A 21,867-nucleotide genomic window follows, 5' to 3' on the forward strand; every position below is an offset into this window, starting at 1 on the left:
AGGTCTTTCAGGATTCTTAGAGATCATCCTCATTTGATGGGCGAAATAACAAAGTCCCAGAGAGTGTAAGTTATTTCATTATCATACCAGAGGATGACTCCTTTTACTCCTGAGCCAGTATCCTATTTTTTCAGGCATTAACATTTCCGCTGCTTTGAGATATATGAAATGGTAACCCACTTTTTGAGTTTGCTTGTTTTAATGTTTCTTTTCTGGCTATTACTAAGTTGAACATAGTTCTGTTATTTATTGGCCAAGGTAGGTTTCTCTTTATTCAGCTGCCTGTTTGTATCATTTGTTCATTTCATATTAGATCATTTTTTTCTTATACATTTTTAGGAATTCTTTATACATTCTGCATACTAATTCTTAGCCATTTGACTTGCAAATATCCAGTAAATTTGAACATATATACAATCTGTGACCGGTAGTTCCATGCTTAGGCAAATACTTTTGAGAGAGTCTCTCGCACATGGCCAAAGAAACATTTAAGAAGATTGTTCTTGTGGTGCTAAAGGCACAAAATTGGAAATAGCCTAAATGTATATTCCGTAAATGAATAAATCACCAATTTATGGTATACTCACATATTGGAAATGGAAGCTTAAATTTATGAAGTGGCTGTACACATTGTTAGCATTGATGAAGTCAGAAAATATGTTGCCCCCCAAAGCAAATAACAAATCAATACACAGTATTCCATATACATACAATGTCACAAAACAATTCTTTAAAAAATATACTTTTTAATGTTTATTTATCTTTGACAGAGAGAAAAAGAGAGACAGAGAGCAAGCAGGGTAGAGGCAGAAAGAGGGAGACACAGAATCTGAAGCGGGCTCCAGGCTCCGAGCTGTCAGCACAGAGACTGATTCGGGGCTCGAACTCATGAACCATGGGAACATGACCTGAGCCGAAGTGGGACGCTTAACCAACTGAGCCACCCAGGTGCCCCACAAAACAATTCTCAATAATGTTTATAAGTACATATACGTAAGGTAAAAGCAAAAGACAGAATGCACATCTTTGAGGCCTGGAAAAACAAGATGAGTTGGAAGAGCTTAGAGAAGAAGCAGAGTTCTAGTGATGAGAGAAGTTTCTAGTAAAGAGGGTGGTGGGACAACGCAGACCATGAAATACCTTGCTAGCTGACACAGAGTTGGAAAGAGTTGTAGACTTATAAACATTGTAATTCCTGGAAGGAGAAACCTATCAGTGGGAATAATAATGTTTGATTATACCTTTATGACCCATTTATATGAATAGATTATAAGAGATGAAAAGGAACTCAAAGCTCATCTTGAAGTTCAACTCCTTCATTTTAGCAACAGAGAAAATAGGCTTAGAAAAGTCAAAGTGTAAAGATAAGGGAAGATAGTTTGTGCTAGAATACTGGGCTACAATGAATCTAGTCATTCAATATATATGTTACTGGCTGACTTCTTAATTGGTGGGTCGCCTAATTGTACCATAGCCATAGTAGGTTTGGAAAAGACTGGAGCAGAGAATAGATACATTTTGATTAGGTATGGATTTGTTTTGATGAATGGGCCATAACAAGGTAGAGTTTTGAACATCAAATAGGTATCGCCAAGTGGGCAGTTGCCTGTGATATGGGGTGTTTTAGAATGGGGAGACATAGGACATTATAGGGGTCATTGGAGTTAAACTACCTCACAGTTTTGCCTGGATAAGTCCTATTTGCTAGCTGATCGATATCACATTGGAACCATTTGGACCCTTATGGCTCCAATAAAGATTATCTCATTAGGTAGCCCAAGGCCAAGAGATAACTATAAGGTCCCTCTGTGATGACCTTACAGAAGTTGACCTAAGGGGTCACCACCATTGATGGGTTATTTTTGACTTTTCTAAGGGTTTTCTTCTGGTATGGCAGGTTGTGAGATCAGAGAAACACCAGTGATGTCCACCTTTGTCTTGGTGACATCTACCTCAGGCTCACTGCCGGTTCCAGTCCAGATAAAGGTAAAGGAGGCAGCATAAACCACTTTGTCTAAGTTAGCTCATTCATCAGCTTTCCCATCATAATTGACCTCACATTCCCTCAGAGATACTGGTCTATGGACACCAGAGAAGCTGGATATCTCCTTTGACATAAACATATGGGGTTGGTCAGAGATGAGATTCTTTTGAAGGTATCTTCAGGAGTTTCTTCCACAACATATCAATACTATGATGAATCAGATTAGCTAATTGCATTTTAAAAGGAATAGGGAGTTTGTCCTAAAGCAGAGATGTAAGACTGGCAGGTTTCAGCATGTTGATGATAGGCTAGACCAAATAAAAAACATCATAGCTTTAACCTTCTCCTGGCCAGCTCTTAGACATCTTCTGACATCTTCAGGTTAAGTCCCTCTATTTTATACATTCTCACAACTCTACATTTTCCTTTGTAGCACCGTTCAGTTTTTTAATTAAATACTCATTGGAATAATATGTGTTTAATGTTTGTCTGTCTAGACTGTAAACTCCATGAGTGGAGGGATCAACTCTCTCTTAGTGTTCGCAATATTCTGGAGCCCTGGCCTGGTATCAAGTTTATCATAGGCACTCAACACTGAGTGTATACATGATTAAGTGAATGAGTATAAGGAAAAAAAAAATGGAGTGGATCAAGTGTGAGTGGATACATGGATAGTAGTGGTGGAGCAGTAGGACTATGTAGGCCACCATGGGTTAGTCCCTGTCTTTCAAGCAATCAACCAGGGGTGAGGCAAGAAGCAGCAAATGTTTTAGGGGCAGAACAGAAAACTCCCTGGCTCATTGGGGGGTACCAAGAACCTGTTTCTGAGAATAAAGGAAATTATTCCTGGAGAATAATTATTATCCAGTTATCTCTGGAGGTATTCCAAAGTCAATTTTGCCTATTTAAAATTTTTTCCTGGGTTAGCCACACCACAATGCTCTGAGTGATTACTGCGATGTCACCCTGCAGCCTCAAAAGACAATGATGTCTAAAGAAGGACCATGAGAGTGTTTCTTCAAATGTAGATTTGGTCCTTATGGAGTTTGTAAGATTGGACCCTGTTAATCCTCAAATCTTAACACAATGGTTCCTTGTAACCAGCATTGTCTTTTATGACTTAATTGAACTACCCATTAGTTAGATGACTCAGAACAAAAAGGCATTACGTAAATATGAAATATTATTACTATACCATAACCATTTGATTCCAGATGACTTACCTTAAAGAACAGTGTATTCACTTCCACTTTCCCATGACATTTAAGGCTTGGTTTATGAGATTCCCAGAATGGGATGTTCAAAAAATTTAGAACATAGAATTTAGTTGTCTGTGTGATCTAGCTACCTCCCTGTTTATGTGCTATGTACATTGGTCAAAAATATAGTAGTCTTATATGATGTGAAATATTTTATCTTTGGTTCTGGATTGAGGAATATAGATGTGAGTTTCATAGTGATCACCACTGTTCTTTACTTTAAAAATCAATATTTCAGGGGTGCCTAGTTGGCTCAGTTGGTTAAGCGTCCAACTCTTGATTTTGGCTCAGGGCATGATCTCATCGTTTGTGGGATCAAGCCCTGTGTTGAGCTCTGGGCTGACAGCATGCAGCCTGCTTGGGATTCTCTCTCTCCTTCTCTCTCTGCCCTTCCCCTGCTCTCCGGTCCAGAGTAAACTAAGAACTCCAAGTTAGTGTTGCTTCTTTTGAAAATGTTGTGTGCACTTACAAGTTAGAGGGTTTTTCTTTTTTTCTTTTCTTTTCTTTTTTTTTGTATATGAAAATTTATTCTCATGTTTTCGTCATCAAAACTTATGATCTTGGTCTTTCCTTCTTGCCTTTGTCTAAGGCCAAAAGAGAGACATTGCCTACTTTGACAACCTTAAAGTGAACTCTAGGAATATCACCAACAGTATGGCCTTTGCAACCAAATCCAGCAACCAGAACCTCATCATTTTCCTCGATAAAAATTCAAACCATAATTGGGCACAAAGCTTGTGATTTTTTTTTTTTTTTTTTTTTTTTTTTTTTACCATTCTTGATCAGCTGGACCCTGACATACTTCCTGATGGCAGAATTTGGCTGTTTGGCCTTCAACACTTTTTCCAGATGTGCTGTTTTTCTAATAAGGGGGTATCATTAGTATTTTCAAAAATATAAGCTCTCTGACTTCCTTTTGTTTACATTGAATTTGCTTATAGCAACATGAAAGCTTTTTCTTCTTTTTTGAAATAGACAATGATCTAAATTTCTTTAAAGTGATAGACTTTATTTTTAAAAGCAATTTTAGGTTTTCAGAAAAATTGAGCACAAAGTACCGAGTTTCCATTATTTTCTCTCTCCTCTGTCCCTGAAGTTCCTCCTATTATTAACATTTTGCATTAGAGTGGTACATTTTTTACGAGTGATGAACCAATATCGATGCATCATTATTAATTAAAATTCAAAGTTTATATTAAGTTTCACTCTGTGTCATTCAGTTCTAATGGTTTTGACAAATGCCATGTAACCATTACAGTAATATATAGAATAATTTTCCTACCCTAAAAATCTCCTGTGCTTTACCTATTCACCCTTCCTGCCCTTCCCCAAATGCCTCAATGGTTTCATTTTATTAAAAGTAGAATCATATTCTTTTAATAGCAACATAGAAGAATGCCAGAAACATGGCAAATACCAAATGGACATGTATACTCTATTATTCTCTATTATTTTCTATTATTATTTTCATCTTATTACTCTGAGTTCTGCTTTTGAACAATACATTGATAAATATGAATTTAATTAATTTCTCAAGAAGCTTATCAATGAATTCTTTTCATCTATTTTTATCTCTAAATTCTCTGGAATAAGAAGAACAATTTTCTTTCTTCCTTCCCTCTTTCTTTTATCAAAGGTGAGAGAGAGGTACTGAATTGTCAACCGTGGTTGATGGTAAGTACAACCACCTCTCGCCCCCAAGTCATACACTCCCATCGGTAACACCATCTTCAGCAGCATCAACATTACCAAGAATCTTTATTAAGTACCTAAATGTGCACACTGCTGTTGGGCTTATCAGAAGGAACTACTTGACAGCCATTCTCTGGATCCTTGAGACTTGAGACTTGCCCAGAACTTGTCCTGCCTCCTAGAAGAGGTGCTGAGATTAGGGAAACCTTTCACTCGGCTTTGCCAACCAATCAGGCTTAGAGCCCCGAAGCGGATACCCTCTCTTTCAACATTGCTGCAATGTGTTGTAGAATTAAAACACATATAAAAGATGGCAGAGGCAGTATCTCTCCATTCTTGAGCAAAGGAACAGGAATTTCCCAGCTCTGTAGCAACTGAACTCCCTAAAGAATAGCTTGCTTAATTCATATGAATATTATATTACCTTCTTTGGCATTCATAGACGCCAACATGTCCTCTAGAGCATGGTACTTAATTGTTTTTCTTATTAGTTCAAAAATAAAACATGTTGGATACATTGCCATGGCTGCTTCTCTAATTAATAAAAAGACTGTGTTGAGTTTAAAAACAACTAACTCTTTTCATGTCCAAGTTACTTTTAGTAGCTATTATAAATTATTACCTCCTTCCACATCAGAGGTGTCTTATGACTAAAGGAGGAGACTGCCCCCATGATGCTCTTTAACAATGACTCTTATGTTTCTTTTGGTAAACTCATAATGTTAATTACACTCTGCAACAGATGGAGTGCCTTCCATCAAGGACCTCAATGCACCTTACAAATGTCATGAGTCATCAAAGCCCTTCTTTAATGGAGGTATCTGTGGTCACAATTTTATAGTTAAAGAAGCACAGAGAAGGTAAGTGTTGTTTTTTTAAAGTGGAATATGTTTTAGTCAAAAGACTTAGTCATCTTTTACGAAGGCAGAGACACTCAATGACTACTGAATGAAACTCAATGAATATAAATGAATGAAATGGTTCGTCAACAAGATTTGGCTATCCTGGCAATGAACACCTGGACCATAGTAATTATTTTGAAGAGTGATGAATAGATCAGAAAGGATTTACTGCTAATTAATCAGTCTTTACAATGATTGGTGGAGAAAATGGTGATTTAACCACCATAATAATATAGTAAATCTAGAAAATAGAAATGACCAAACATTTTAGTAACATTGATAAAGAAACATTGAAATTTAGAGTTAGAAGATTCTAGAGATTGTTTAGTCAATCACTTTCATATTTCAGATAGGAACAGTGAGATCCAGAAAGGTTAAAAGGGGCTTGCATCAAATTATTCAGCTTTTAAAACCTTAATTTAATTTCTTTATACTCCCTCCTCCTTCAGAAAGGGTTTCATTTGACTCAGTCACTCAGCTAGAATCTAGGTTCCTGACCTAAATTTATCCATGTTTCCACTAAATTCCATTTTATTTTATTTTATTTTGTTTTATTTTATTATTTATTTCCATTAAAAAAAACTTTCACAATTGTCCTTCTGCATTCTAACAATCATAAAATTATAGAATTTGAAAGTTCTAAGGAGGTCACTTTTGTCGATCTTCCTCTTTTAATTGGTGAGGAATCTGATATTCAGAGAGTTTAAGGGAATCACTCAGGTTGTGTGGTGAGTTACTGGAAAACAACTGGAATCTCTATTCCCTCTTCTTTCACTACTTCAGAATCTGGAATTTAATCTATAATCAAGATCCCAGTAACCCCAAACACCAACATAATTTCATCTTAATTTTTTTGAAATCCTCTTTTACTAAAGACAAGTGAAAAGTAAACCAGCTAATATTAGGGATTAAAAAAAGAAATGTCCCGAGCATGTCATTAGGTCAATAGTAATTAAGATTCCACCCATTTATTTGATATCTTCTGAACTTGTGAATCCAGACAGTGATGACTATACTTATCATAAAGGCACAGGTACTAACGATCCCAAAGTGCTTGCTGAATTTTCAAAGATTGAACCATCTCCATCAAGGAGGTTGTATATTTTTGTTCATGATAAAAATTGACAGCCATAGGTAAAATGATGGTAGTCTTGATCGGAACAACTAAGTAAAACAACACATTGATTCTTAACCATCATTGACAATTAATAATTTCTAGCATTTTTAGGTGTTGAAGTTTGCATCATCCCTGTCTACAGCAGTAATTCTTTAATTAAATGGAAATGTCAAATAAAACAGAAGACTGCTCACATGAGTTTTCAAGATGGACTTTTCTCTTATTTTACATAGGCTTCCTTCTGTAAAAGTTGTCACCCAATTATACACTTTGGATCAACTTGCCTATATATATATATATTTTTTTAATTCTAAAATGAAAGTATTCATATGGAAGAAATCTTGCAATATAACAATTACTTTCCATTTGTATGATGGTTTTAAGTGGAGTTGATAAAGACCTTCTATTATTGAGATGGGAAAGGTGGGGACAGGGTGGGGGTGGGGTGCTGAGGGGAGTGATCAAAACTTTCCCTTGTGCCATAGTTACCAAATCCTCAAGTGCTCCTGCTGTGTCCTTAGTTTTCTTGGTAGATACAGTAGACCTAGGGAGGTTTGTATTGAGCTCTAATTCTGCAAATACTCACCTCTAGACTTATTTGCTATTACTGATAATTGTTCTGCTGCCTTTATAGCTTGTTTTCTTGACACACATGAGCTCACCATAGGAAAATGATTCTCTGCTATTATTTGTATAGGAAATTAACCAAGGAGTTCCCCATTACTCTGTTTATCTCTCTGTGTATGCTAGGGTCTTTGAAAGGCTGTAAGTGGAATTTGTACTGTGAATTGAATGTTAATAAGATAAGGATGGGATGCCTGACTGGCTTAGTCGAAGGAGCATGTGGCTCTTGATCTCGGGGCTGTGAGTTCTATCCCCACGTTGGGTGTAGAGATTGCTTAAAAATAAAATCTTTAAAAAAATAAGGTGAGGATAAGAAACAAGTTTATCCTTTCCTTTAGAGCCCCCAACTGCCCTGTGAGCAGGAACATCCTCTCACGACAGGCACAATGTCCCACTTCTACACCCGGTTCTCCATGAATACGTCACGACAACTTCAAGAGACCCTTTCAAGATAGTTTGAATTTTCTAAGCAAATCACTCAAGAAATTAGCATCTTCTACTTCAGTTAAATGCTCTGTTTTATTAGGAGAGCTCTTAAAGTTTAACATGCTGCTCTTCTTTTTACCGTCTTTTTCAAGAATAGTAAAGGGTTAGCAATGGTATTTAGTACAAGAAGCAAAGCATTTCAAGTTCTTTAAATAAATACATCAATAATCTCTTTTATTCTTGTATTTTCTAAGTACAAATGCTTATTTTTATAGATTGTCCTTTTGTTCAGCTCTTACCTTCCTTTCCTTGTCTAGGCTCTTAACTTCAATGTAGAAGAGACAAGGGATCTATAAAAAAATATTCTAGGTTTATATGTAAATGATGACCAGACAGAGAACACTCAGATGGGAAAGTTGAGACTCTGCAATTTTTTTTTTTTTTATTCTTCCCTAGAGCTGATTGATAGGGAAACCTAGGGGCAAAGTTCTAATCCATGGTTATCACATTTTGTGCTATTACCTCTTCCACCATCTGAAATACCAAAGTGTTTAATAGCAGCTGAAATGGAATCCACATCACATCTTTTCCAATTAAATAAATGGCTTGAATTATTAGCTTCATTTGTTAGAGAAAGAAATAAGGATTTCCGTGTATTACCTGAACCCCAAAGCATTGGCCATATAACTAGTAATTGAAAGTCTAACTTCAAGTTCTGGCTCTAAGAATTTGAATTCTGGTCAGTTCAACAAACAAGTAAGGAGTTTTCAGCAATGTGCCATGCACAAGGCCATTTAAAAATTGTCATATGGGGGAAAAAGAGAATCAGAATGAAATCAAGGTGAGTTTTCAGGCCACTGATTTTGGCTTTTAAAACTGTGACTGTTGAGAATTATATACTTTTCAATGTAGTCTGTTCTGTAGTCAGGAAAAGAAAAAATGAAGAGAGAAATGTGGTGCCCAGTGAATACTCAGGTATAGGAGTGGAGTGAATAATTGGTAACTAAATTATTTCAAACTGATTGAAATACAAATTTACTTTTATACAACAGAAATTTAAAAATTTACGTGCCAAAACTCCTGTATATTACTGTAATTTCTAAGAGCATGTCTATCAATAATAGTAACTGAATCTTTATCATATACAAAGCATGGTCCCAGGTGCTGAGAGGATCCAGAAATAAGAATCCAAGAGGCTTATTCCGAGCAGTGTTCACCACTAGGTGCTAACATGGAATGCGAGCTAATATAGCGTCATGACTTTTGTTTTACCAATGACAAAAGTCTTATGTCATTTGTTTGCATTATCCATTCAACAGCCTTAGTTTATATAACCTCCCACTTTCAATAGAATCTACAGAACTTTCCTATTGACTATTTTTTACTGTTTCTTTTTAGCATCCTTGTAATCAAAGTAATGCAGTTATTATTATCCTTATCTAATGGACAACAAACTGAAGTTATTAAGAAATGAAGTCAATTGTTCAAGGTCAAGCAAAGTCGCCTGACTGCCCCATTCATTTTTCACTAAACTTTCCTGCCTAAAGGATACTTGAGCTTTCTCAAGAAAAGTTGGAAGACACTTAATAATTTTTTTCAATAAAACTTTTTCTAATTAAAATATTTTACTATAATACCATACAAAGAAAGGAAGGGAAGAAAAACACCTCTCATCCCACTTACCCAGGTTGTTTTTGTAGATAATTTTCTATGCTCGTATAGCGTTTAAAAAATGAGATTGTATTACAAGAACTGTTTTGTGTCCAATTAATGTTGAATGATTGTCTTACTGTGAGAACGAACTATAAAAGAATTTTTCCCCTTTTTGTAGCTTGTGTTCTCTGCCTTCCATCATTTACTTAGTATATTTCTTATTTACTAAATGAGGTTCAGTTGTTTGGAGGTAAAATCCATACCTGGTTCACCTTTATTTTTAAACTCCTTAGCACTTAGCACTGTGTACTGATTAGAGTGTGTATACTCAAACATTTGTTAATGAATGAATGGTTACTTCCACTGGGGAAAATACAACACCAAGGCATCAGTGACAGTAAATTCTCTGCTCACTGAGCTCCCTGATGTCTGTGGCTGGGTCTTTTCTAACGCTAGTAGCGTAGATGGTAACTGAAAGCCTAACTTGAAATTCTGGGTCTCATATTTCTAATGTCTACTTCAGTATCTACCTGGTTCCACACAGGCACTCTGTAAGTGTTTGTGGGAAGAGAGCAAGGGAAGGACGAATGGGAAGGACAGTAGCTTATGCTAATGATGCTCAATTGTTTCATCCTGTTTAAGAGCCACGGACTGGAGCGCCTGGGTGGCTCAGTCGGTTAAGCATCCGACTTCAGCTCAGGTCAGGATCTCACGGTCCGTGAGTTCGAGCCCCGCGTAGGGCTCTGTGCTGACGGCTCAGAGCCTGGAGCCTGCTTGGGATTCTGTGTCTCCCTCTCTCTCTCTGCTCCTCCCCCGTTCATGCTCTGTCTCTCTCTGTCTCAAAAATAAACATTAAAAAAAAAAAAAAAAAAAGAGCCACAGACCACTCAAAATGCTTTATCGGGATCATGTCGTTTACCTCCATGAGGTAGATCCAGTTTCCCCATTGACAAAAGACAAAGCACAGAGAGAGAAAGTGATTTGCCCAAGCTCACACAGCTGATAACTGGTAGACAACAGGATTTAAATTCAGTGTTCTTTATCACGGAGTTATACTGCCTCTTGATAGAACCACATGGAGTTTCAGTACAGCACAGACAGGAGGGAAGGAGGAAAGAATGGTTACTAGCAGAGCATCAGTGATAGCCAATACATGATAGTGGTAGAAGCACTAGAGAAAGATCCAAAAATCTTATGTCTCAATAATAATCTTTCCTGATTCATTTGACTTCATCTAATATCTCTGGATTCACTATTCTAATCTGCTAAACGGGTATAATCATCCTAGAACCGATTTACTCAAAGTTGTTAATTTATGTAAACACAATTTCCACTGAATGAAGTATAAAGTCCTGGTACTATGTCAGCTGAATATTCTGATCGCCCTTACATACATGGCACAGTGCATGTAATTAATCTGTTATGCTCAACACATCTTCACATAGCAAGTAAAATTGACCTTATTTAACTCAATAGAAGCACTAAAATGAGCAGTAATAGACTCTCCATACATTCTTGGCAAAGGCAGTTTGATAAAATACACACATCTTAAATATTATCATAGACTTTCTATAAAATTTTTACGATGGAGCATGGATGGAGTCTCAGCTTAGTGCATGATGCATTGGGCCTTACCCAACCACCTTCCAGCACAATGGTGGGGAAGAGGGTGGGAGGGGGTAAATGTCTAATCAGAGGAAAGAGCTCCACCTACTGATCAACAATTCCACTTCCTCCCACAGCCTTGGAAATTCATGTAATCTGCACCTTTCGGAGCACAATTACCGCTACCCCCACCCCACACACAGGCAAACATACAAACCCTGTCATTTATTGAGCATTTATTACTTGACAGACAATTGACAGCTATTTCCATTAGTTCTAAAGGCAACCTTGGCAGGAGTAGTCAACGGCAGACCTGAACCCAGATCACCTGCGCTCAGAGCCTGAGTCTGCCATTTTCTAGGTGTGTGGCCTTGGGCAATTCACTTTAGCTCCCTGGGCCTCCATGTCCCCGTCTGTGAAATAAGGTCTATAATAACATCTATCTCATTGGGTTGTTATGAGGATGAAACGAATCAATGTTTTTGAAGAGTTTACAAAAATGCTTGACATATAGTAGGTACTTGTGAGAAAGATTTCAAGAAAGAGAGAATGGTTGAGGAGGCTGAAGTTTATAGAAGTTTGTCACAGAACTCTTCCAGAGGAGCTGAACACAGACTCTCTGACCCTCAATGTGCTCTTAAGCACTATGCTATGTATCTTCTTAATATGAGATATATCATCAAAATATAACCTAAAGGAACTAAGGAGGACATGCATTTGGGATCTTGTTCACTGATGGCGACTTTCTATTTTAATTAAGTTTCACCTTTTCCATATTAGTTCTCCATTCTTATCTTGGATTCCTAATCGGTGCCCAACCCCCAGATTCATCCAATTGTTACTATAAGAATTTTCATGAAAACTGGCAATAATTCCCCCAGATTATTACGGTCACAGAACGTTTCTCATTCTATTTTTCTGGTAATTTTGAGGGCTTTTCCTAAACATCTCCTTGCTATTGCTTACAAATTTCTTATTTCAAGGTTCTGTCTCAACCTGATTGTTAAAACCACTATCCAACTTCTAATATAAAGGCCTGCAGCAGTAATGATCATGTGTTCACTATATTGAAGCTGCTTGTAGGAATGCTCACGAGGATCATAAAGGAAAGACTTCGTGTTTTTTATAAACTTGAATTAGTGCCGCTAAGGCAGTAACTTCAGACTTGCTGGAAGAATTTGGAATTTGGGTTGAACAGTAGGATTTTGATGACTCCTAACTGAGGTAAGTAGGCTAAAGGTGGAGGGAAATATTAGACAAAAGTTCTGAGCATCAGCAACCCCAAAATGAAGATGAATAAGAGACAGATCCATAGGAAGACTGGTGGCCTATGGTTTCTTTTCCTTCCTGCATCAATTAGAAGGTATAGTCATGATAAAATGATATGTGAGATGGGATAAAATATTTATTTGAGAACATTTTCCCGAAAATAATTAATTGGGGTGACTATTGGTGATTTTTCACACCATTTTAAGCATGGTTGGATCTCTTTATATTTTACATGAGATTTACAAAGTTTATTAAGCACCCAGGGGGAAACAAAGATAATCAAAATGTTGGGAAATAGAATAGATGAAGAAAAAACAAAGGACTGTGGGGAATGTAATCTTGGGGAAAAGCAATTAGGGATAACATAAGGGTTTTCAAGTCTATGGATTGCTATTTGTTAAAAAACCAAGTTATTTGTTCCCTATTTCAATAGAGATCAGAAATAGAAATGGACTTGTCGCAAGAAAGCTTATGTTTACACACAGTAAAGAACTTCTTGATTAAACTCTAGAACTTATGAGGGAGGAAAATTGTGGGTCTTTGCTTTAGGAAATCTTTAAGAATTGAAAAGGTAAGCCTTGGGTAATCTCATGTGGTGTTGGGTTGAAGCAGAAGGCTTAACTGGAATTTCTTTAGGTCTCTTCTAGTACTTAAATGTCATGATTGCATAAATAAGAATGCATCCACAAAGCAGGAAGAGAAGTAGACAGAACAATCAGGCGTAACCCACTTAGCAATACAGTTGTTATTCCTGAACAAAGATTTTGGAAATCTCTGTTTTGAATTAGAGTTACAATAGCCAAAACCTTGTGACCACCTTGGAAGATTCTGGTTGGGCATTCTTTTTTTTTTTTTTTTTTTTTTTTTTTAGCTTTATGGGTAGGGTTACCTTGAGTAACAAAGGACATAATTGGACAAAGGACATTTGTGTGGAAATCTGTGACGTGTGTGTGTGTGTGTGTGTGTGTATCTAAAAAACAGTTCATGTTGTAATAAATATAATATCTTAAATAAATTTGTCTGAGACAGACACAATTTAGTCAGTTACTTTTTGGTAGTTTTCTAGTGATAGATTCTGGACTGAAATTAAAGGCTGACGTCTAAATCTGGAGGTGATGGTGAGATGTCCCCCAAGATTTTGGAAATTAGGTCGTCCCTTATTATTTTTTTAAGGTTAACTTAAAAAAATTGAAGTTAAAAAATTCTTGCACAATGGCTATGATTAGCCATTTAATATGGTAAATGGAGAATTTAGGAACAATTGACACTTGAATCAAGGTAAACTGAAGAAATATCAGCAAGGAGAACTAGAATGTAGTTCTAACTTTATAAGAAACTTAGACATTTACTTCTTATCCTGTCCTGGAGAAAACCTCTGTGACCAAGACAAGACTCATCAACTATGGAAGCTTTGAAAAGGCCAAGTCACAGAAGCCAAAATTATCAGGGGAGACTTGGTAAGACTCTCTTCTATTGGCTGAATGTCTTACACTACTTAAGGTTCTCTTAGTCCTCACGTTCTGATTCCATCCATACTCACCAAGATGATTTGGCTTTCCACACCACTTGACTGTGGGAGATAGTGTATTGATCTGCCAACTCAATCATTCTAACCTTTTTGACAGTTAAATTTTTCATTGTAAATGACTTATAGATCAGTCCCTGTGAGCTGAATAAATGTAAATCTACTCAGGAGAGATGGTTCACCATCGGCATGCTGATATTAGTGGTCTGAATCTGAATCTATAGGTTTCATATCCTGTTCTATTCACCAAGGCAAATGCCAACATTCAGGGGTTTTATTAGCCCCTCTCTCTCTCTCTCTCTTTCTCTCATTACTTGCCTTCTTCAAGCGGAAAAGAAAATATGATTTAAAAATATTTTCACACAAGTGACTCTTCTCCAGCTCATACACATGAGAACTCCCTCACTAGTCCTAGAGAGTGGAAGTGAGAAGACCAAGACTCAGGAGAAAGAGGAGAGACTCTCAGGCTGTCCAGCAAGAAGAATTCTTATGCCACAAGTGAGTGAAAAATGACTCACAAGGTCAGCAGCCACACTTATCAGAGACTTTGTGCCTCAATGATTTTGAAATATAACAGCCCTGGTATTTACTGCGACATATATTAGCAGTTTAGGAATGGCTTTGTCTAGATAACTGGGGTCTCTATGGTGCCATACATCATAAAATTCTATAGACATACGTGCATTGGCTTCAGATGGTAATGGGTTTCCTGACTCTTGCACAAGCACTCTAGTGGATCTTGCTACCACACCAACTCCAGTTGTGACCTTATCAGATTTCATAGGCTAACTAGGCTTTGGCTCGGGCAGTTTGTGAATGGCAGTGGTCCAAGAAAAACCAGGTGCTACAGGAAGTGGAATTGGTGATTCAGTCAGGTGCATTCTTCCTTATGATTCAGGCTGACCCACTAACTCATCATTGTGAGTGGGCACTCTGCTTTCAGGGGTGCTTATGAATAAGATGTATAGTAAAGGTCTTAATCACTTTTGCTGACTGAAGAGCTTTCACAGAGATTACTCTATGTAATGCCTTCAGAATTTCAAAATGGAGGAATCAATTCTATTGTGGTAATAACTGTTATTGCTAATACCATTTTAGGTATGCTATATGCTCTACTTCCTATCTTTACTCAGTATTGAAATGTAGAATATATTATTACATACTCAGGCGTTTTGCTCAGAGGTACTTTTGCACTTGGCAGTGGGTAGAATGTATTTCTTCTTCTTTTGTTTTTAATTTGTCAAATCTGTGGACTTTAAAACAATACTTATAAGTAAGGTTACGTGTTCATTTCATTTGTTTACGCTCTTTCTTTAGAACTTAAAAAGGACTCTGAAGTAGAAGCAAATTAGTAAATAAGGAAATGGAAGCAAGAAGAAAATACAGCTGAGAATGTATGGCAGGAGAGGAGTGAGCAAACATATATTAAAATATCTAAAGCACATATTATTGCTAACCTATAAAATACAATTATAACTAACTATCCTCGCCTAACTCAGAATAATGATTTAGGTCTTTCGCTTTGCTGTGAGACGGATCCGAGTTTACATCTGAACTCTGCCATATACTAGCTATGTCATTTTGGGCACGTTACTTGATGATATAGACTATAAAATGGAGATAAGAATAGTATCTACTTCAAAGACTTATTAATAAGTATTAAAGAAGATAGTCCATGTAACATATTTAGCATGATGTTCGGTACATAGTAAAGTCTATCCAATGGTAACTTTTTATTATGATAATAATTATTATATTAATTCCCATAAATTGATGATTGGATGGAAAGTTCCCAGTTGCCTTTTTTTTCTTAACAGCTTTACTGAGATTCAGCTGCTTTTTATTTTTATTTTATTTTTTTAAAAATTTTTTTTTCAACGTTTATTTATTTTTTTGGGGACAGAGAGAGACAGAGCATGAACAGGGGAGGGGCAGAGAGAGAGGGAGACACAGAATCGGAAACAGGCTCCAGGCTCTGAGCCATCAGCCTAGAGCCAGACGCGGGGCTCGAACTCACGGACCGCGAGATCGTGAGCTGGCTGAAGTCGGACGCTTAACCAACTGCGCCACCCAGGCGCCCCTCAGCTGCTTTTTAAAAACACGTATGCTTTTGAATATTAGACGAAAAATGAATCCAGCAAGCCGTGAAGCATATGACATCATTCAAATCCATTTTTTCCTAAGCACAGAGCAGGATCTCTCAATGACACCCCCAGTCAGCTCCTTCAGGGCTGTAACGAGGTTCTTGCTGTATTTCAGCCGTGTCTTCTCCTTGTCAGTTTCAACTTTTCAAGGCTACATCTGTGATACCTAAAGGTTTTGATGGCCAATACAGGGATCTGTTAACAAGATATTCATTAATTTTATACACAGTTGAAGTTTGCAGAGACTGTAGTTTTTTGGTTCGTCTTCATTTTGAAGTGACTTGAAGATCTACTTATCTTGGCTGCCCCTCATTGTGCATGACATGGAGAAAATGGAATCTTCCCAGGGCTTTGGCAAATACCTTGTATGACCTGCACAGATCCTCACCTAATCCTTCCGTCTCTTCTTCCTTCTTGAGGAGCTGTCCCTGATTCTCTGCCATAGGCACAACCACCTACTTATTGAGAGTGAAGCTTTGATCCTGAAACACAAGCATTATCATAATGAAGCTGAAGCTGCCTTGGGGAAGATCACGGCTCACTATGAATTTGGGGAAATAAAAACCTGCCAAGGAAGGTAAAACCAAGGGGGCAGGGGCTGGTTGTGGAAAATGAGGGGACCTCACTTTCCTTTCTAAAAATGTTTTATGACATTAGGGAAAAAGATCTAATTCTAGGTATTGTTTATTTCTTGAGGGCATCTACTATAAGGAAAATAAATCATCTGCCAAAAGTTTCTTTTCAGACACCCCATATTTTTTTTCAACATTTCTTTTTATTTTTTTCTTTTTCTTTTCCTTTCTTTTTAATTTTGGAGACAGAGAGAGAGAGAGCACAAGTTGTGGAGGGATAGAGAGAGAGGGAGACACAGAATCAGAAGTAGGCTCCAGGCTCAGAGCTGTCAGCACAGAGTCCAACGAGGGGCTTGAACCCACGAACCTCAAGATCATGACCTGAGCCAAAGTCGGTTGCTGACTGAGCAACCCAGGTGCTCCAACATTTCTTTTTAAAATATAGTGATAATGTTTACCTATAATTCAGGTAAATTCAAGACTAGCAGAATTTTCCATCTGAAAATAGAGCAGCCATATTTGAGGTGATAAGCTTAAGTGTTCTAGAAATGAGCTCATCAAGCCCTCCTGTGCATTTCCCCAGCATCTTCTGTGAACCTTTGCCTTTAAACAGATATTCAATTAAGTAGAGTGGTTGAACTGCCAAAATAAAATCTCTGCACTGGGTGTGTTTGTCCTTGTCAGTTCTTACCTGAGCAAAATGCTGATCTTACATTTCAAACTTTTGTATAGTCTCTGAACTTGTTCTCTTCTCAAATTACCAAATATGGTTACTTTGGTGAGCTCTGGAATCAGAGTGGGTTCGAGTCCCAGTTCAAGCACTTAGTTGTGTGCCTTAAAGCAGGCCATCTTGGGGCACCTGGGTGGCTCAGGTAAGCATCTGACTCTTGGTTTTGGCTCAGGTCATGATTTCACAGTTGATCAGATCAGGTCCTGTATCAGGCTCTGCGATGGCAGTGCAGAGCCTGCTTGGGATTCTGTTTCCCTCTCTCTGCCTCTCTCTGCCTCTTTCTCTCTCTCAAAAATAAATAAGTAAGCTTATTTATTTATTTGTTTGTTTTTTTCCCATTTTATTCTTTTTATTTTTTTTCAATATATGAAGTTTATTGCCAAATTGGTTTCCATACAACACCCAGTGCTCATCCCAAAAGGTGCCCTCCTCAATACCCATCACCCACCCTCCCTTCCCTCCCATCCCCCATCAACCCTCGGTTTGTTCTCAGTTTTTAAAAGTCTCTTATAAGTAAGCTTTTTTAAAAAGAGCTAGAAAAAAAGCAGTCCATTTCATTTTTTTTAGTCTGAAATTTTTTCATCTCTAAGCTAAGTATTAATAATAAGTTTGTGAAGGTTAATACATGTCAATTGCTTAATGTCCTACCTAGCACATACAACTTGTGTTATCTATTGCTGTATTACAGCCATCAGTATTTCAATGTTAAATGTTAACTCCAAAAGAGATCAGTTTAAAGGATATGGATATATGATTTATAAAAGGAGAAATTCAAAAGGCATCTAAACTTATGAAGAAACATCCAAGTTCACAAACACCCAGATAAAGGCAAATTAAACATTGATCATTTGTACTCAACAATTGAAAAAGATCATTGAAAATGATAATTTTCTGCTTAGGCAAAAGCACTGTTAAACAGGCAGGTACTCTCGTACCTAAGTGCGAGATTATAAATTGTTATAACCTTTTGGGAATATGTATCAAGGGTTTTAAAAGTTCTCATACTATTTGACCCTATAATTGGATGTGTCCCTTAAGGAATTAGTCAATGAGGCTGTCAGAGATTTTTATTAAAGCAATATATATAATAATGATAATTGTGAGACTAATGTGTGAAAAGAGATGAATGGTAAAATCTACCAATGGGATGTTGTGAAATTTAAATAGAGTTCTTATAGGGCACTTAAGGTTAGGAAAAATACTACAATATTATACAACTGAATAGAGTGTATGATCTTACTTTGTTATTACATGTGTATTGTATGTGAGTGTTAGTGACACCTTTAGACATCTCCACATGAATGGCCAATAGGCATCTCAAGCTTGACCTGTCTACATCCTAATTTTTTTATTCCCAGTCCCTAAATCTCTCCTTAGTCTTCTTCATCTCGACAAAGGGAAATAACATCCTTCTAGTGGTTCAGGTCAAATCTTTCCTGAACTCTCTTTCTCTCATACCCACACCCAATCCAGCAGCTAATCCGTTTACCTCTTCTTTCAAGCTGTCTCAAATCTGACCACTGTCCATCTGCAGCTGCTTCTCTGGCTGAGGCCTCTGTCATCCTCTGGCTAGGTCACTGCAGACGCCCCCCGGACCTGAGTGCTCACACCCGCCCTTCAACCCACTGTGCTCTTTTCTCAGCACGACATCCAGGGTGAACCTTTAAAACACGTCCAATCATGTCACTCCTCTGTTCAAAGCCTCCAAAATAAAGCCAGCGCTCTTATTGGCCTATAGAGGCCATTCCGACTGGCATTTCTGCTCTCTCTCTGAATTCATTCTCTACCACTCTTCTCAAACCATTGGTTCCAGCCACTCTAGCCCTTTGTGTTCTTTTCCAGTGGGCTTTTCCACCTACTCTTTCCCTCTACCAGAAATGGTTCATGTAGCTGGTGCCATCACTATCTTTAGGGATTTGCCTGTGTGTCACCTCTCCATGTGACCACTCATGTTAAAGGACCCCTTAGATCCCCTGCCAGAACCTTCAAACAAGCTCTCAGGGTCCGTTTGTGGGAGAACGTAGGGTAGTCGAGCTTCCAAGACTCCAGACACATCCAAATGAGACACTGCACGTGGCTTTCTTTCTTTCTTCCTTTTTTTCTTTCTTCTTTCTTTCTTTCTTTCTTTTTCTTTCTTTCTTTCTTTCTTTCTTTCTTTCTTTCTTTCTTTCTTTCTTTCTTTCTTTCTCTTTCTTTCTTTCTTTCATAAAAAGACCCCCAGCCTTAAAGCCCCAGTATTTCCTCTCTCTGCTCTCTTAACCTTTCAAAATAACACTCACCACCATATGACTTACTTATACTTTCCTTATGCATGCTTTCTCCCTCATAGAATGTAAGCCCTCTGAGAGTTAATGACATTTTTCTTTTTTGCTCACTGTTGGATCTCTATTACTTAGAACGCTGCTTGGCTTATTTATTGAATAACCAAGCAAATGAACAAATAACATATCTTTAAATTAATTCGATGTTTTTTATTTCCTTGTTTATACTTTTCTGTACTTTAATTTTCAAAAATGAGATTTTTTTCCTTACTTTTATTATCAGAATAAAAACCACTATAAATATTGTTCTTTTTAATTTTTAACTTGGCAATTGCTTAGTAATTTAAGGACTAACTGAATACATGAATCTTCCAGTCTTGTCTGTATTTTGTCTATGGAGCTCACTATACAGCCCAAGTCAGCCTGATAAAGGGCGAAGTTATTTGCCTTTCCTTAACTCCTTAACTCTCACTTCCTCTTTTTCATGGCATTATTGAAAAATACCATATTTTCATCACTTTCTAAATCTGAATCACTATGTATTCAACTGGTGAGTTAATTCCTTGCCTGTCCTTTCAATTTATTACTACCATTATGAATACCTTAATTACTTCACTGTTTGTAACCTTTACATTTCTATCACCCCTCTCCTCTTCTTCCAATAGAGCAAATGCTATGTTGTGGTCAGTGTATCTGTGAACATACAAAGGATGCTAATATTTATATGATGGTCCAAGTTCTGGGAATCTGGTCTAGTCATTTTACATACACTGTATCCTTTTATTCTCAGAATAACCTTTTTTAGCAGCTATTATTGTCCCATGTGACAATGAAGAAAATGAAGCTCGGGGGGCTTTGGAAACTCACCGAAGAGCACACAGCTAGGAAGTAGGAGAAAGCACATCTAGCTGACTCCAAAGCCCAAACTCTTTCCACTTTTTATAATACACTGTGGTTGCCTCCCAGCTTGCAATTTGTTTATTTCTACACTTATACACTGCCTCTATTCAGAAAGGATTTGAAGGAGATGATGCTATTGTTATTATTACTCTGGCTTCTACCTCCATTCTGCCCAAGCCCAGGAGGTTGGGGAGGATGGCATGGGCTGGAGATGGGTTGGGGGAGAAAGCTCATCCTGTCCCCACAACCCATCATCTTTAGCATCAATTACCAAGGGTGGGGAACTTGTAACAGAATCTGTAATGTGGGGTATGCCTGGTAGAGGCAGTGTTGGGGGTGTTTGCTATAGGGCGATTCTAACCTTAGCTTGGTAACCACTAACTATACTAATAGGTCTTTGATTTAGAGTTTCCATTGGTCCTTTGGTGACTATTTTCATTGCAAAATGACTTTCTTTTGATTTTTTTTTATTACTAAACACATCTTTATTCAATCTTCTTTGTGGAGAATAACTTCATTAGTTTTTAAGAAGGGAAAAAGATGGTAACTAATGTCTGTGGAGTAACACTTTAAATATATTATCTTGTCTAATCTTCACAAATCCCCATGAAATAGATCTCATTATCCTTTTTTTTTTTAACAGATGAAGAAATTTGGGTGGAGAAAAATTAAGTAATTTACATGGCAGGGCCCTAATGTAATTCTGTGGGGCTTTAAAGTCTATTTTCTGTCTACCACTTTGTGTGTTCATTCTAGATTTTACCTATCTCTGCAAATATTGAGATATGTTGGATTATGGCTCTGGCACCCAGGATCTTTTTAAAAAAGAAGAACATATAGAACAGTTTTAGAGTTTGAGGCTGCTGAGGAAACCGGCATTATTCCAACCAAGTACAGAAATGCAGCCTCCTGGGCTTCCCAGGAGGTCTGAGCATTGGCATACTATTGATGTATCTATCTATGACTTGCTTTCTGATTTGAAATAGGTCTCTACATGTTTGTTTGTAATAAAAAGATGTTGATATTCCTTACCAAAATTAACATTACCAGGCTGCTTTGATGTGTAAACATTTGTGTAAGAAAGTTTAAATGTTGACTTGTCTGGGACAACATGAGGATTAGCAAAATGGCTTCCTCAGCTCCCTTTCTTATTCTGACGGATATAATTCTATTGCTAAACTCACACTGCAGTCATATGTTATTA

General features: G+C 37.3%; 1 long non-coding RNA gene across 1 annotated transcript in view; it reads left to right on the forward strand.

Annotated features, from left to right (window-relative positions):
* The first annotated feature begins 925 nt into the window (after positions 1 to 925).
* LOC109498494 overlaps positions 926 to 21,867 on the forward strand; it is a 34,374-nt gene continuing 13,432 nt past the window's right edge. The window contains exons 1-3 of the long non-coding RNA XR_006595614.1: positions 926 to 1,986; positions 4,880 to 4,917; positions 5,678 to 5,752. This is a non-coding gene — a long non-coding RNA (uncharacterized LOC109498494). The remainder of the gene's footprint in view (positions 1,987 to 4,879; positions 4,918 to 5,677; positions 5,753 to 21,867) is intronic.

This window comes from Felis catus, chromosome A1 (assembly GCF_018350175.1).
Source record: "Felis catus isolate Fca126 chromosome A1, F.catus_Fca126_mat1.0, whole genome shotgun sequence".
NCBI lineage: Eukaryota > Metazoa > Chordata > Mammalia > Carnivora > Felidae > Felis > Felis catus.